Consider the following 16518-nt stretch of genomic DNA (forward strand, 5'->3'; position numbering starts at 1 on the left):
AAACATTGCAGATGACACCAAAAGTCTTTTTTCAGCTTAAATATATATTTTCTCAGCATGCTCTTGCAAGTTTTCATGTTTTTAACTAACGTGAAAGTTTCACAGTTTAAACTTTTTTTTCTTCATAACAGAAACACTGCAAATCACACAAAAACACTTTTTTCTGACTTATTTGCAACATTTCCAACTTAGTTCTTGAAGTTTCCCAACTTTTCTCTTACATTGACATAAATGTCTAACAGACTACACAACACTGTATCACACTAAATCACACTGTACCAAACTTCACCACATTACCCCACACTGTACCACTTTACACTACACTGTACCACACTAAACCACACAGTGCCACACTACACCACACAGCACCACACTGTACCAGACATCATCACGCTACATCACAGTGTACCACACTTCACCACACTGCTCCACACTGTGCCAAACTACACCACACTGTACCGTATTGAACCACACTATACCTCACTTTACCACACTAAACTGCACTGTACGACACTACACCACACTGTACCCCTCTACACCAAACTACACCACACTATACCACACTGTACCAAACTACTCCACACTGCACCACACTGCACCACACACAATACCACACTACACCATAGTGTACCACACTACACCACAGAGCACCACAATGTACCAGACTACACCAGACTGTACCACACTACACTACACTGTACCACACTACATCCACACTACACCACATTGTACCACACTAAACCACACTACACAAGACTATACCACACTGTACCACACTACACTACACTGTACCATACTACATCCACACTACACAACACTACACCAGACTATATCACATAAGTGTCCACCAGACAACACTACACTGTACCACACTACATCCACACTACACCACACTACACCACTTTACACCACACTGAACCACACTACACCACATTGTACCACACTAAACCACACTATACCAGACTACACCACACTGTACGACACTACACTACACTGTACCATACTACATCCACACTACACCACACTACACCAGACTATACCACATAAGTGTCCACCAGACTACACTACACTGTACCAAACTACATCCACACTACACCACACTACACCACTCTACATCACACTGAACCACACTATACCACACTACGCCACATTGTACCACACTAAACCACAATGTACCACAATACACCACACAGCACCACACTGTACCAGACTACACCACGCTACATCATATTGTACCACACTACACCACACTGTTTCACACTAGTCCATACTGCACCACACTGCACCACACTATACCACACTGTACCACACTACACCACTCTACACCACACTGAACCACACTAAACCACACTATACCTCACTTTACCACACTATACCACACTACCCCACACTGTACCGCACTGTACCCCTCTACACCACACTACACCACACTGTACCACACAGCACCACACTGTACCAGACTACACCATGCTACACCATATTGTACCACACTACACCACACAATACCACACTACACAAAACAGTACCACACTACACCAGACATGCTTGCAACCCAGTGGTGTTAAACTCGCCCCAGAACAATCTCCTGTCTCTCTGTTTTACAGATTTACATTTTTAAAAACCATTAATGTAACAAAATATGCCTCTAAATGAAATATCATGTCATTGACTGAAACAGAGGCAACGTCTGTTCCACAACAAAACCAATTAATGTCCTGTAATTAGTCTTTAAAGTAAAGCATGACACATAGCAACTATCCTTGAGCTTATGCAAGATTGTTTGCATTGGATGTGCAGTGTTCATTCTGTTTCCTGAAGGCATTTCATTCTTTCCATTTGTTGGTGGATGTTTCTGACTTGTTCCACAGTGTGCTACAGAGTGGTGTAGTGTGGTACAATGTGGTATAGTGTGGTACGGTGTGTTATAGTGTGATTCAATGTGGTGCAGCGTGGTGTGGTGTGATACAGCGTGGTGCAGTGTGGTGTAGTGTGGTACAGTGTGGCATAGTACGGTACAGTGTGGAGTAGCATGGTAAAGTGTGTTATAATGTGTTATAGTGTGGTGTACTGCAGTACAGTGTGGTGTAGTTTGGTGTAGTGTGGTACAGTGTGGTTCAGTGTAGTGTAGTGGGGTGTGGTGTGGTACGGTCTGGTGTAGTGTGGTGTAGTGTGGTTCAGTGTGGTATAGCGTGGTGTAGCGTGGTACAGTGTAGTAGAGTGTGGTACAGTTTGGTGTAGTGCCGTAGAGTGTGGAATAGTGTGGTATAATGCGGTGTAGTGTGGTACAGTGTGGTGTAGTGTGGTTCAGTGTGGTATAGTAAGGTAAAGCGTGGTGCAGTGTGCTGTAGCATGGTACAGTGTGGTATAGTGTGGTTCAGTGCGGTGTAGTGTGGTATAGTGTGGTGTAGTGTGGTGTAGTGTGGTACAGTGTGGTACCGTCTTGTCTTGTGTGGTGTGTTACAATGTGGTGTAGTGTGGTACAGTGTGGTATGGTGTGGTGTAGTGTGGTACCGTCTGGTCTCGTGTGGTGTAGTGTGGTACAGTGTGGTGTAGTGTGGTGCAGTGTGCTTTAGCGTGGTACAGTGTGGTGCAGTGTAGTAGAGTGTGGTACAGTTTGGTGTAGTGCCGTAGAGTGTGGAATAGTGTGGTATAGTGTGGTGTACTGTGGTATAGTGTGGTGTGGTGTGGTACCGTCTGGTCTTGCGTGGTGTAGTGCGGTACAGTTTGGTATAGTGTGGTACAGTGTGGTGTAGTGTGGTGAAGTGTGGTACAGTGTTGTGTAGTGTGGAACAGGTGTTTTTGTGTGATTTACAGTGTCTCTATTATGAATAACACATTTAACTGTGAAACTTTCACTTTAGGTAAAAACATTGAAACGTGCCAGTATATGCTGAGAAAACATGTGTTTGAGCTGGAGAAACACATTTTGTGACATATGCAATGTTTGTGTGAAAGAAAGCTTATTTGGCCTTTAAGAGATGCATTTGGAGTGAAGCATTGCACAGAAACGCTTATCTCAGCGAGATACGTCCTTTTGACCGGTTGAAACACTCTTTTGTAGAAAAAGTGTCAGTGTAAGAGAAAAGTTGGGAAACTAAGTGTGAAATGTTGTAAATCAGTCAGAAAAAGTGTTTTTGTGTGAATTGCAGTCTGTCTGTTATGAAGAACATGTTTTAACTTTAAAGCTTTCACTTTAGGTAAAAACATTGAAACTTGCAAGTACATGCTGAGAAAACATGTATTTAAGCTGAAGAAACAGTTTTTGTGTCATATTCAATGTTTGTGTTAAAGAAAGCTCATTTGGCCTGTAAGAGAGTACAAACAGTCTTTTGTAGAAAAAGTGTCAACATAAGAGAAAAGTTGGGAAACTGCAAGAATTAAGTGGGAAATGTTGTAAATCAATCAGAAAAAGTGCTTTTGTGTGATCTACAGAAGAATTGCACAGAAGAGAAAGAGGAGCAAAGGAGAGAGGCTGTGCGCAGGAATACAGGGAAGATGTGTGGTATGAGAATGTAGTACGCAAGCGTGAGTGCTAGGCACCACCGAGAGTAGGGATATCCAATTTGAGAGCTAGTCTCAAGTAGGCCCTAAACTCAACAACTCTACCCAACCCTTAACTCGCACTGTAATCCCAAAGTTGAAGTGTATGTAATTAGACAAATGAAGTTAGAGAGAGGGAAAGAACACATGCAAGATCTATTCTTCCTGAGTCATAAACAAAAGAGAATAACAAGCGGCCTAAAATTGAATTGTGCATGAAATACTGTGTATACATTTAAATCACAAAAGGATTAAAATAATGACACTTTCTTCACGTTAATTACATACATCACTAAAACTAAAGTGTGCCCAGATGCCAGCCTTACTTTGAACTGCTCTTGCGTGGCGACCTAAGATGGGTCTTTGGTGGGCTGATGATCAGTACGATGCGCAGGTCCAGGGAGAAGTTCTTTTCCTAGTTGCTCGAAGATCTTCGGGGCTCCGTTACTCGTCTGATGATCTTGAAGGACTCTTGATTTAGTTCGTTGATGTTTTAAGAAATGAAAAGGGATCCAGTTACCTTTTCTTCCATCGAATAGGCCTACAGTGTAATTAGCCAGTTGATGTTGAAGTCACATCTGCGCGAGAGAAAGTACATTAAAACTTACAAATATCTGTACAAATATCTCGCTTCGTTGTTTCTTGTTCTTTTCTTCGGCAGAAAAATGGTGTCTCTTTATCCAGATAGGATCACTCGCCAGAGAGATCCAATGCCAGAAAGTAACGGTGTGTCTTTATGTTGAAGTGAATTTGATTTGAAAATTGAAAGTAGCGATTTGTTTGTTAATCTATCTATTTTTTTGTTTGTTTGTTTTGTTTTGTTTTTTTCTTGTAAATATATATATATAAACATATTTTTTTCACTGTACATATTTGCCATTTTGGACTTTTTTTTCACTTTTCTTCACTTTGGTTGGGACCGTTTTTTTTGTTTGTTTTTTTTGCACTGTTAATAAAACATCTTGCACTTACGTGCTATTTGCAGCGGAGCCATTTTTTTTGTTTGTTTTTGGTGTGTTTTAGGCAACCCGCACCTCTGTTCGGCTTCACCCTGCCACAACCACACTACACCACACAGCACCAAACTGTACTAGACTTTACCACACCGTACCCCACTACACCACACTGTACCACACTATACCACGCTATACCACTCTGTACCACACTATACCACACTGTACCACACTGTACCCCCCTGCACCACACTACACCACGCTGTACCAGAATACTCCACACTAGACCACACTGTACCACACAATACCACACTTTACCGCACTACACTACACTGTACCACGCTGTACCACACTACACCATACTGTACCACACAGCACCACACTGTACCAGACTTTACCATACCTTACCCCACTACACCACACTGTACCACACTACACACTACCACACTATACCACACCACACCACACTACAACAAACTGCACCACACTACACCACAGTGTACCGTACTGTACCACACTACACCACACTGTATCAATTTACACCAGACTGAAATAGAGTGTACCAAACTGTTGCACACTGTACCACACTACACCACACTGTACCACAATATTCCACACTATACCACACTGAGCCACACTACACCACACTCTACCACACAGTACCACACTACACGACACTGCACCACGCTATACCACACTCTATCACACTACACCGCACTGCACCACACTATACCACACTGTACCACACAATATGACACTCTGTCACACTACATCACACTACACCCCACTAAACCACAGTATAGTGGTACAGTGTGGTACAGTGTTGTGCAGTGTGGTACAGTGGAGAACAGTATGGCATAGTGTGGTACAGTGTGGTACAGGGAGGTATATTGTGGTACAGTGTGCCATGAGGATTAAGTCAGGGGGTGCCGTCATATTTTGATTTGACTGTTGTGGCCTGTAAAGCCCTTTGAGACTGTAAACGGTGATATTGGGCTCTAAATAAACTTGAACTTGAACTTGAACTTGAACTTGAACATAGTCTGGTACAGTGTGGTATAGTGTGGTACAGTGTGGTGCAGTGTGGTAAAGTGTGGTATAGTGTGGTGCAGTGTGGCATAGTGTGGTATCATGTAGCAACTATGAGGACTCAAAAAAAGTTTTTTTGTGTCATTTGCAGAAATTCTGTAGCAAAAAAAAAAAAACTAAAAAAAAACCATTTTCACTCTAAAACTTGACTTCCTGTCTCTGATGTGCTGTTTTGGGTATGGCTTCCTACTTGTTTACCCAGGAATGTGCAACATTCTCCAAATTATAATCAATGCCACGTAATACTGCTTAGCTTCATAAAGTTCACAAGTTATCAAAGTGTTACTGTGCACTCTTTTCTTGCAGTTTTTTTTCCGCCTTTTTACTGTTCCTAACACCAACACGGCTGATCCTAAGCACCCAGAAACTTACTCCCTCCACCCACTTGGTAGTAAGTCATGGCTTCCAAACTTGTTTCTTGTATAGAGTCCAGCATGTTTAGCTATTCTTCTTCCATCAGTTTTGTATGTGAGAAACATAGATTAAGAGCTAGGCTGATGGAGAAGACTACTGAACTACAGATGCATGTCTAGAAATTAGTGAGATTAACGATATTCGGAACTCTTTCCCTGAGTCACTGCTAGCTGTTGCAGACGCTCTTAGGACAGCTAATATATCTCGGGTGGCAGAGCCTTCACAGTGTGGCAAATAGGTGAGAACTTCAAGGTATTGTCAAAATCTGACAGCAAAGAGACACCCATCACTGTTCTGTGTTACAAACAAGTTCTCCACACTCAGTGATGCATCCACTGAGTAGTCCGCTTAAAAGCTTTGGTTATAGGCGATTCCATTTTATGAAAAGTGACTATAAAGACACTGTGGGGCCTAGCAGGATATTAGGGTCAGAAGAGACACTCACATATCCTCACACAAATGTGTTTGCATATCAACATGAACATGCAACACATATGCATCCATATATCCATGTATCTACACCTCCTCCCATTCAAATAAGCAAATTGTAACTCAATAAAATTGACGTAACCTGGAGGGTTAAGTAGAGTACACCTGCTTCAGTCTTGGGGCAAGTGTACTCTTTTCTTTGTTTGTACCATCATTGAGCCTCAGTAAAAGAAGAATACTACCAAAAACCATCTCCGCACCTTTTTATTATTTTGACCAAGAAACGCTAATCCCCAACAACACCAACAACCATAGTTAAATACATCCCAGGCGCGCAGGCAACCGACATCTCCTCTCTAAGAATCTGGTCTAAGAGTATTATTGCAATCAACATTTGACTCACCAGGGGCCAGACAAAGAAGCAGACAAACTGGCTCAACCAACCATTTCTTCTCTGCATTGAGACATCACATAGGTTCCTTCAAATTCAGACTGTGTCTGTCTCGTGCATCTGTTACTCCCAAAGCAAACATTGTAAATGAAATTACAGATCATAGCTTCGATATAGGGCAGCATGGTGGTGCAGTGGGTAGCGCTACTAAAAAAGTTGCTTCCTGCAGTTTCAAAACAGTTAAAAAACATTGTTAATTCCTCTTTAAACCTTGGACACATACCTAGTGCATTCAAAATAGCAGCCATTAGACCACTTATCAAGAGACCAGATCTTGACACATGATTTGACAAACTGTAGACTGATCTCTAACCTTCCATTCATGTCCCAAGTAATAGAAAAAGATGTGTGTTTTCAATTGTGCTCCTTCATTCAGAGAAATGGTGTACACAAAGACTTTCAGTCTGGATTTCAGCCCCACCATACCACAGAGACAGCACTGGTCAAATTAATGACCTACTTTTGTCATGTGAGAGTGGATACATCTCACTACTTGTATTACTAGACCTTAGTGCAGCACTGTAGACCACAGTATACCACTGGATAGGCTTGAAAAGCACGTTGGCATTGGTGGACAGGCATTAGCATGATTTAAATCTTACCTGATAGACCACCACCACTTTGTAAGTGTAAAAGGGGAATTGTCAGATATCACTCAAGTTAAATATGGTGTGCCACAAGGCTCTGTGTTAGGTCCCTCATTGTTCTCCTTATGTTGCTACCATTAGAAGATGTCATCCGTAAGGATGGCCTTAGCTATTATTTATATATGACTCACAAGTGTATATATATGCAAAACCAGATGAACAGTTCCTTTGATTAGCTGATTGTATTAGGGACACAAATTCTGCAAGTTCTTGTCCTACAAACATAAAAAAAGCATCCTCCGAAACCTTTAACAGTTTAATTTAAACTGTATATAGTTAGAGAGTGAATTTATTTTGTAGAACTATGTGAGGGGAATAAAAAGAACATGCACATTTTAGTCTCTGAGTCAGAAAGCAGCTCTTGATGGCCCATCCATTTGCAAATAGAGCTATTCATATGATAACGGCATGGTAATTCGGCAGTCCTTATTGGATCGTTACGAGGCAAGAAAACATGAAAATGCCCAATTTGACTTCTATAAAGAAGAGCACGTTTGGGTTATTTTTACACTGACTGAGGAGCTACAATATGGCGCAATCACGCATCTCTCTGTTTCAAGTCAAATTGGATGGATCCTAGGAGTTTCTGCTAAGTGTTTGTGTTTACTGCTTGTTTTTAGCAAAACTAACCTGTTAGCTGTTGTTATGGCAACAAAAGACGCTCCCAACTGCTTTTTGGAACAAATGCTGCCAGCGTTTTTTTCTGCCTGAAAAAAATACTCTGGCCAGCGGGTTTCATCAAAAAAAGACACTACATGTGAACACAGCCTAAAGCGTTTCACAGTACACACATCTTCAGAGTTGAGTGAATTATTTTACCTCCGTCAGCTCTGCACAGACATAGCACATCATGTCTCTTTCTATAGCTTAAACTTCTGTCATAAAGCTTAGCTTGCATGTAAATGGGCTATATCTTCTCTGTCAGCACAGCAGATTGTAAAACTGTATCATGTCATACATATTGCAGCCTGCAAAGTCAACACATTCAATACCTGTAGGCTAAAGTTAGATAATGCGATCCAGGTTTTTCATTCTTTCCAATGTACCTTCTCAGTCTTTGCTCCCTTCTGTTATTTGCAATGCACTAATATTCAGAGTAGCCCTCTCACTGACAAATTATTTTATGTGTCATCATCATATCAGGCTCCTGTAGTGTAATATTGTGTGCCATACAAAATAAGGTTGTTATAATCATTGGAGCCAGCTAAATCCGACTCATGGAGGTTATACTGCCCTTATTGTGACAATTAGTCTCATTAGTGTAGGCTATTGTAATGTATATGTCAGGTGTAAATGATCACAATACTTGTAAATATGTTTCATGGCTGCTGTAATGCGTGAATGGTGAATTTGGTTTTAATTTGTAAATAGATTAACATATGATGAAAGGGCAACTTCTAACATTTTTGGTGGGCTGAGATGCGCCACAATGACATTCCAGACTGATGGGCCATTACATTTGACAGGGGTGCGGGGGACTATTACAGGTGTGTTGACACCTACCTCATCAATATTCATTGTGAAGGCCACTGTCTTTGAAAAAAAATGGCATCACTCCAAAGTTCTAACCTTTAGTAGTCAAACCACATGAAATTTCTGAATGCTTTAATCACTTATTTGTAGCTAGCACCTATGTTTACAAGGTTTAGAGCAAAAAGTCTTGGCCAGAAAAGTCTTGGCCAGAAAGTTTTATAATGTGTTTTTTTTTACAATATCTCAGCACCTCAGAAAATAGGTTTTTGAAAAGTGTACGTGTACAGTTGATTTAAACAAAAATAGACTAATGAAATTCTTACTCTCAGATTATTGGTGCTAAGTTTGTGCCTAATATAAGCATATGTAGCACTTTGGGATCAATGGGCCTCATTCACCAATATCTTCCTAGGTTTTGTCTTAAATTTGTTCTTGAGAAACTCCAAGAAAAAGTCAACATCAGATGCATGACGTGTTCTTAAATCGCAGAATTGTTCATCTGATAATGATGAATCCCACTGTCCTCATAAATTGAAGGCATGTGCCAGTTGTTCCTAATTAGCATAGGTAAACGCCCTGCTAATCCCCATAAAAGGGCATGAGACCGGAGGGCCATGTGCACACATAGACATCTATGGAAGCTTGTTTCGGCCGCAGTGGAAAGAAAATTGCTTAATTGCAACTTGATTTCTCAGAATTCCGACCTTATTTCATGGAATTCTGACTTTATTCCTTGGGATTCCAACTTCTTTTCCCTTGCAATTCCAACTTTTTTTCTCACAGTTCTCACTTTTTGTTCCTCACAGTTCTTTTCTAACAACCAACAAGTAGTTTGTGCCAATGGTACACACATACAGTAGCAGAAACAAGCAAAGGCTACAATGGCTGCATTGTCCACGTAACAGTTGACCTGGGAATCAAACCCGGGGCTCTGGCATGGAAGCCCAGAGCCTTACCCCTGTGCCACCAAGTGGTAGACCCAAAAGCAGAGAGCAAGGCAAAAGTGATTCAGTAAGATGGTTCCTTTTAATAGGTAAATCTGGGCAGAGGTATCCAAGGGGGTCAGGCAAAAGTCAGAAAACAAATCCAGGCAGAAGTCAAAACCAGGGAGCAAAGATATCCAATGTCAAAACCAGGGAAAACGGCAGGCAGAATCTTGGTCAAACAAAACAGGCAAAACAGGTTCAGCAACAGGGAAGGCAATCCAAGAAAACACACAAAAAAATACTCAGGGCTTACAAGAAGGCTTGATCTGGAATTGCACACAGGGTAACAACTCAAGACTGAGCAAAGAACTGAACAGAACTGAAGACTTAAATAGACAGACAGAACAAGACACAGGTGCAAACAATACAACAATAACGAACTAAACAGGAACCAAAATTAAGACTGAGGACCCCACATGGAAAAAAAAGAACTACAATCCCAAAAAACATGACAGGACGCCCCCTCCTAAGAATGTCTCCCGACGTTCCTTCTGGGACGATCAGGGTGTCTCTGATGGAAGTCTCTGATTAAGTTGGGATCCAGAATGTCACGGGCTGGAACCCAGGCTCGTTCCTCTGGGCCATACCCCTCCCAATCCACCAGATACTGCAGACTTCCCCGAAGCTGACGAGAGTCAAGAAGGCGGCGGACTGTATAAGCGGGCAGGCCATCAATGATCCGAGGGGGTGGAGGTGGTCGAGTAGCAGGAGCAAGGGGGCTGGTGAAAACAGGTCGTAGACGAGAGACGTAGAATGTGGGGTTGATCCGCATGGCCCGGGGAAGTTGTAGACGGTAGGAGACTGGATTAACCCTCCTCAGGATCTTGAATGGTCCCACAAACCGAGGAGCCAGCTTGCGGGACTCTACCCGCAGGGGAAGGTCCCGTGAGGACAACCAGACCCTTTGTCCAGGGCGTAACGATGGTGCAGGCCTGCGGCAGCGGTTGGCCTGGCGTTGGTGGCGACGTGAAGATCTAAGTAGGGCAGACCGAACCCTCCGCCAGACACGTCTGCAGCGGCGGATGAAGTCCTGGGCTGACGGGACTCCAACATCAACCTCTTGGTCTGGAAACAGGCACTCGAATGGGGAACGACCTGTGGAGGAACGGCACAAGGTGTTATGTGCATATTCTGCCCAGATGACAAACCTGCTCCAAGAAGAGGGATTTGTGGAGGTCAGGCATCTGAGGGTTGTCTCCAGGTCTTGGTTTAGCCTCTCTGTCTGACCATTAGACTCCGGGTGGAAACCAGAGGAAAGACTGGCAGTTGCTCCAATCAGCTTGCAGAAGGCCCTCCAGAACTGTGAGGTGAATTGAGGTCCCCGGTCAGAGACCACATCTGCAGGGAGACCAAAAACCCTAGAAACTTGCTGGCAGACAATTTCAGCAGTTTCTTGAGCAGAGGGCAATTTGGGTAAGGGTACAAAACGGCAGGCCTTGGAAAATCGGTCCACGATGACCAGGATGACTGTGTTCCCCTGGGAGGGAGGAAGGCCACTGATGAAGTCCGTGGAGATGTGGGACCAAGGGCGTTTGGGGATAGGGAGGGGATGAAGAAGACCGTGGGGGAGGGTGTGAGGGCTCTTGTTTTGCGCACAAATGGAGCAGGCAACGACAAAGGACCGGACATCAGCGCTCATACCAGGCCACCAGAACCGCCTTTTCAGAAACTCTAATGTCCTGCCAGTACCAGGATGATTAGTTAGCTCCGAGGAGTGCCCCCACTTTAAAACCTGAGATCGCACAGAAGCTGGGACAAACAGGCGATCTGGAGGGCCATTACCAGGATCTGGCTCTCTCTGCTGTGCTTGACAAACTACCGTCTCAATTCCCCAACGGACAGGAGCCACAATCCTGGAGGCCGGGAGAATAGGTTCAGGTGTATCCTCAGACTCTGTGTTTGGAAACAGTCTGGACAAAGCATCTGGTTTCTGGTTCTTGGACCCAGGGCGATAAGTCAAAACAAAATCAAAACGATTAAAGAAAAGAGCCCACCTTGCCTGCCGGGGGTTGAGACATTTGGCATTCTGGATATACTTAAGGTTCTTGTGGTCTGTCCAAACGATGAAAGGGTGCTGGGCCCCCTCAAGCCAATGCCGCCATTCCTCCAAGGTCACATCCGAGGCATCCACTTCAACTAGGAAAGGGAGAGGGGGATCAGGTAAGATTAGGATTGGGGCTGAAGTGAACCTCACCTTAAGCTCTTTGAAGGCCTGTTCTGCCTCAGGAGACCAGATGAATGGGCCAGACGCCTTTCGGGTCAAGTTAATGAGAGGAGCAGCCACCATACCGAAGTTTCTTATAAACTTCCTATAAAAGTTTGCGAAGCCAAGGAAATGTTGTATCTCCTTAATGGATGTGGGTTGGGGCCAGTCACGGACAGCCTGAGTCTTCTTAGGGTCCATACAGAGGTTTCCCTTAGAAAGAATGAACCCCAAGAAGGAGATCTCAGAAACATGGAATTCGCACTTCTCAGGCTTAACAAAGAGGTGGTTATCAAGAAGCCGCTGGAGGACCGCTCTGACATGGTGGACATGCTCATGTAGGGACTTAGAGAATATTAAGATATCATCTAAGTAGACAAAGACAGACTGGTTCAACGTTCCTCAGGACATCATTGATGAGAGCCTGGAAGACAGCTGGAGCATTGGTTAACCCAAAAGGCATCACAAGATATTCATAATGCCCACACTGCGTGAAAAGAGGTGTATTCGGCCTGGAATACTCCTGTATATTCCCGGATACTCCACAGATAATCAGCTGTATCCGGCAGTTTGCAGCTCTGTTACGCGGCACGGAATACTCCTGAATATGTACCGTGTTTGGGGGTCTGCCTAGAGCCCTTAGTTGCTATGGTGAATAATCCCTTGGGGGTGCTTGCAAGGGAACATTTGCACTTCACACGTTGGGCCACCATGTATCCTGCAATTGGTCAAAAGTCTTTCTTTGGATTGGTGGAGCAATGTCTTGCCCCTCCTCTAAAACCCTTCCCCATTGGTCCATTGTGGGTCCCCAGACATGAATTCACATGGTTTATATTATGAATATTATTATTAATATTATTATTATTGGTGGTGGTGTTGTTTTATGTTCATAGGTAGATTGTATAGATAGTCTGGCAAACAAAAATGAATTACACAAATTTTATTATACATAAAGCAAATACAGTATAATATAGATTATAAGGCATATAAATTGACAATCATATATATATATATACACACACACACACACACACACACAACATATAACAGAATAGAATACATTAGAACAGAATATACTGTAATATCATAGTATATAATACAAATGCTTTTTGGGAGCATAACTGAAACTAAATGTTGAGCATTCCCAAGAACAACCCAGCTTCCGTGGTCTCCATTGTGAATCTATCCACACCAGCTGATGCATGGTGATTCACAACATATTTTTAGTCTTTGTCCAGTCTATTCTGTAGCACCTCACAACTTTGTACTAGGCGGGAGGACCCATGCTGGCCTTCCATTCAAGATGGCATCCTCTTCAGAAATTATATCTACTGATGCGGTCCTCCATATGACAACCTCTTCCTCCGTTTAAAGAACACTAGCTCTGGCCTTGTGCTGCTGCAAAACACAATGAAAACAGAAATTAGATCGCTGAAAACAGCAAATGGAGAAAAAGTCTAAGAACTACTGGGGAAATGGTGTTTTGACGTACTCTTCTCCTCCTTTGCCTCGTTCGAGTGGCGATCCTGCCCCCCCCCCCCCCCTTTGTTCTCTATATTCCCCCCTTGGGTCATCCTGTAACTCTTTCAAATAGACTCAATAGGTCTTGCAGGATGCAATAGAGAAAGAAAAGTGGACAAGAAAGGAAGATTGATTAAAAGTTTGTTTAGAATTCCAGGCACTGCTATGAAACAATCGCGACGATATAGTCTACCAACAAAACACGTTGTCTTACCTTGTCCGTGGATCATGTCTGTGCGTGTTGTTTTCAGCATTATGCATTCTCCGCACAGCTTCCTGTAGAAGCAAAATTAATACAAGAGTTAAATTCAACCACATTAAGGGATAAAGCAGATAAAGAAATGTGAATGTTTCAGAATGCGCGGCAGTCAAAGACGAAAGCCAGAAGGCTACAGAAATAAACTTACCGAGACAGAGTTATTCCCCGCTCGTCTTCTTTTTTTGGGCAGACTCCTCTTGCGCCTCTTTGATGGGACTCCATCCTGTCCAACCGCCGAATAACATTCTCCATTAACGTTTACTGCTGTTCAGACATCTTAAAAATGCATTTAACGGGGACACCAGTTGTTTGTTTTCGTTCGGATTCGGCGTTGGAAAAATTGGATATTCCCGGCGCACGAGTAGCCTCTCCTCTCCGCTGTCCGTTCGAAAACTCAAGTGTTCTTTTGCAAGCCATCTTCAAAATGCACACTATCGACAGAATGTGGAGTACAACTTCTGTAATCCTTCTGTGACTTGCTTTTCCTACTTACAGGTAACCCCTTCCCCAAAGCAAATTTCGCGCTGCAGTTGCATACAATGCTATTGGTTACTGTCACTCTACGCCATGAAAACTGATTGGACAGGACTCAACCTTAGATTCTGAGTGGGTGGTTTGAAAACGGGGCGCGTCCTCGTACTGAGGAGAAACATTCCAAACAAAGCGAGGAACAGCAACAAAAACTCCTATGCCCTGTAAACTTAAAAAAAAAAAACCTCCTGTATCCTTTGTCCCGCATCCCTCATACTGAGACAATGCCCCGCATTTTCGCTGGTCGTTTGGTTTTTAACTGTCAGAAATAAAAAAAAATATATGGATCCATTATTTTACCCGCCCGCACATGAGCCGCTTATGCCGTTGCGGCATAGTTTCTAATCTATTTAATAGCGCTATGTCAAAAGCAGTAAAAATGCAACATAGCCGAGTTTTTTTTTTAATAAAAGCCTTGCTTTCACCAAATGGCTGAGAGGAGAGCATTGAGCCTGTGGCAGCCGTCAATCAAACTGTGCAGCTGTGGGGCCGACGAATTTCTTTGCTGCGTCACAAAAACCAAACTTAGTAAAACTTTACAGGTATGAAGGTAAACGCTGTCAGCCGACATCATGGTCAAAAGAAAGGAAAAAGTTCTTTTATCCCTTCTGACCATGCTACTCATCCAATAGAGATTTTGGCTTGATATAAAGATTTACATTGAAATTGTTTTGTTTTGTGTAATATTTTATTTTGAGCCTTATTTATTCTTATAGTTGGATTTGGTCAGGGGTTTAACTTGAAAGACTTGAGCTGTATGATGCCTGCTGCTTTGCTTAAGTACAGTTGCCTTTGATGGGCCTGTAATGGCCAATGCATGTTGGATGTCTACCAATACAAGTGTACACAGGTGTTTCTTATTCAGTTAGACTGACATTATATCTAAGTTTTACATCATCTCTCAGCATTAGTAACATGTCCCACATTGTCCCACACAAACTTACTATTTGTCCCCCATTTGGCCTGTTTGCATCTGGTCACCCTGTACCTTTGACCCCAAGTAAAGGACAGTTGCATAACCATCAAATATGTAATTAATGAACCTCTCATTTAGACTTTTTTTTAAATTATGTTTTCAGTGTGTTTTTGTATGCTCCATTTGAAGTGTCCGTTGTAATTTAGCTGCACGACAGAGCAATGACATTAAAGGCTACATGGGCCTACCACTGCTGTATTATACACCATGCAACACCTAACCAGTTTGTGTGGTTATCAAAATATAGCCTAAATATTATAGGCTAACTGATAGAAAGTTACAGCGAGGAAGGGGGGCAGGTTTCTATACCCAGTCTCACCTAGACCACTGACTGTTATTAGCATTTGAAAGGCCAAGCCATCAGCTAACGACTGTGGTCACACGGATGCCTGAAAACCGCCGTCTAACAGCTGTATTCGGACATTTGCGGGAGTTTTCAGGTCCGCAAGACAAAGTTCTGCGGGCATCTGAATACCTCCGGAAAACAGCAGGTTTAGCGGAAGTTTACTTTGTCCGGATATTTCCGAATACACCACTTTTCACGTAGTGCCAGTTGGAGTGTTAAAAGCCGTCTTCCACTCATCCCTCTCCCTGATACGTACCAAGTGGTAGGCATTGCGGAGGTCCAACTTGGTAAAAATTGTGGCCCCTTGGAGTTACTCAAAGGCAGATGACATCAGGGGTAAGGGGTAGCGGTTTCTTACCGTGACCTTGTTCAAACCACGATAGTCAATGCAGGGCCGTAGGCCGCCATCCTTCTTACTCACAAAAAAGAAACCAGCACCGACAGGAGAAGAGGATGGGCGAATGATCCCAGCTTCCAGAGAGTCCTTGATGTACTCTTCCATAGCCCTGGTTTATGTGGGTGAAAGGGAGAAGATTCTTCCCCTGGGAGGAATAGCTCCAGGGAGGAGATCAATTGCACAGTCATAAGGCCGGTGAGGGGGCAGTGATGTGGCTCTCTTTTTACTGAAAACTTCACTCAAATCATGGTACTCGGGAGGGACTCGGGACAACTCAGGAGGACTAAGAGACTTCTGAGGGAA

The sequence above is a fragment of the Chanos chanos genome, chromosome 5 (genome assembly GCF_902362185.1).
Source record: "Chanos chanos chromosome 5, fChaCha1.1, whole genome shotgun sequence".
In the NCBI taxonomy this organism is placed as follows: Eukaryota; Metazoa; Chordata; class Actinopteri; order Gonorynchiformes; family Chanidae; genus Chanos; species Chanos chanos.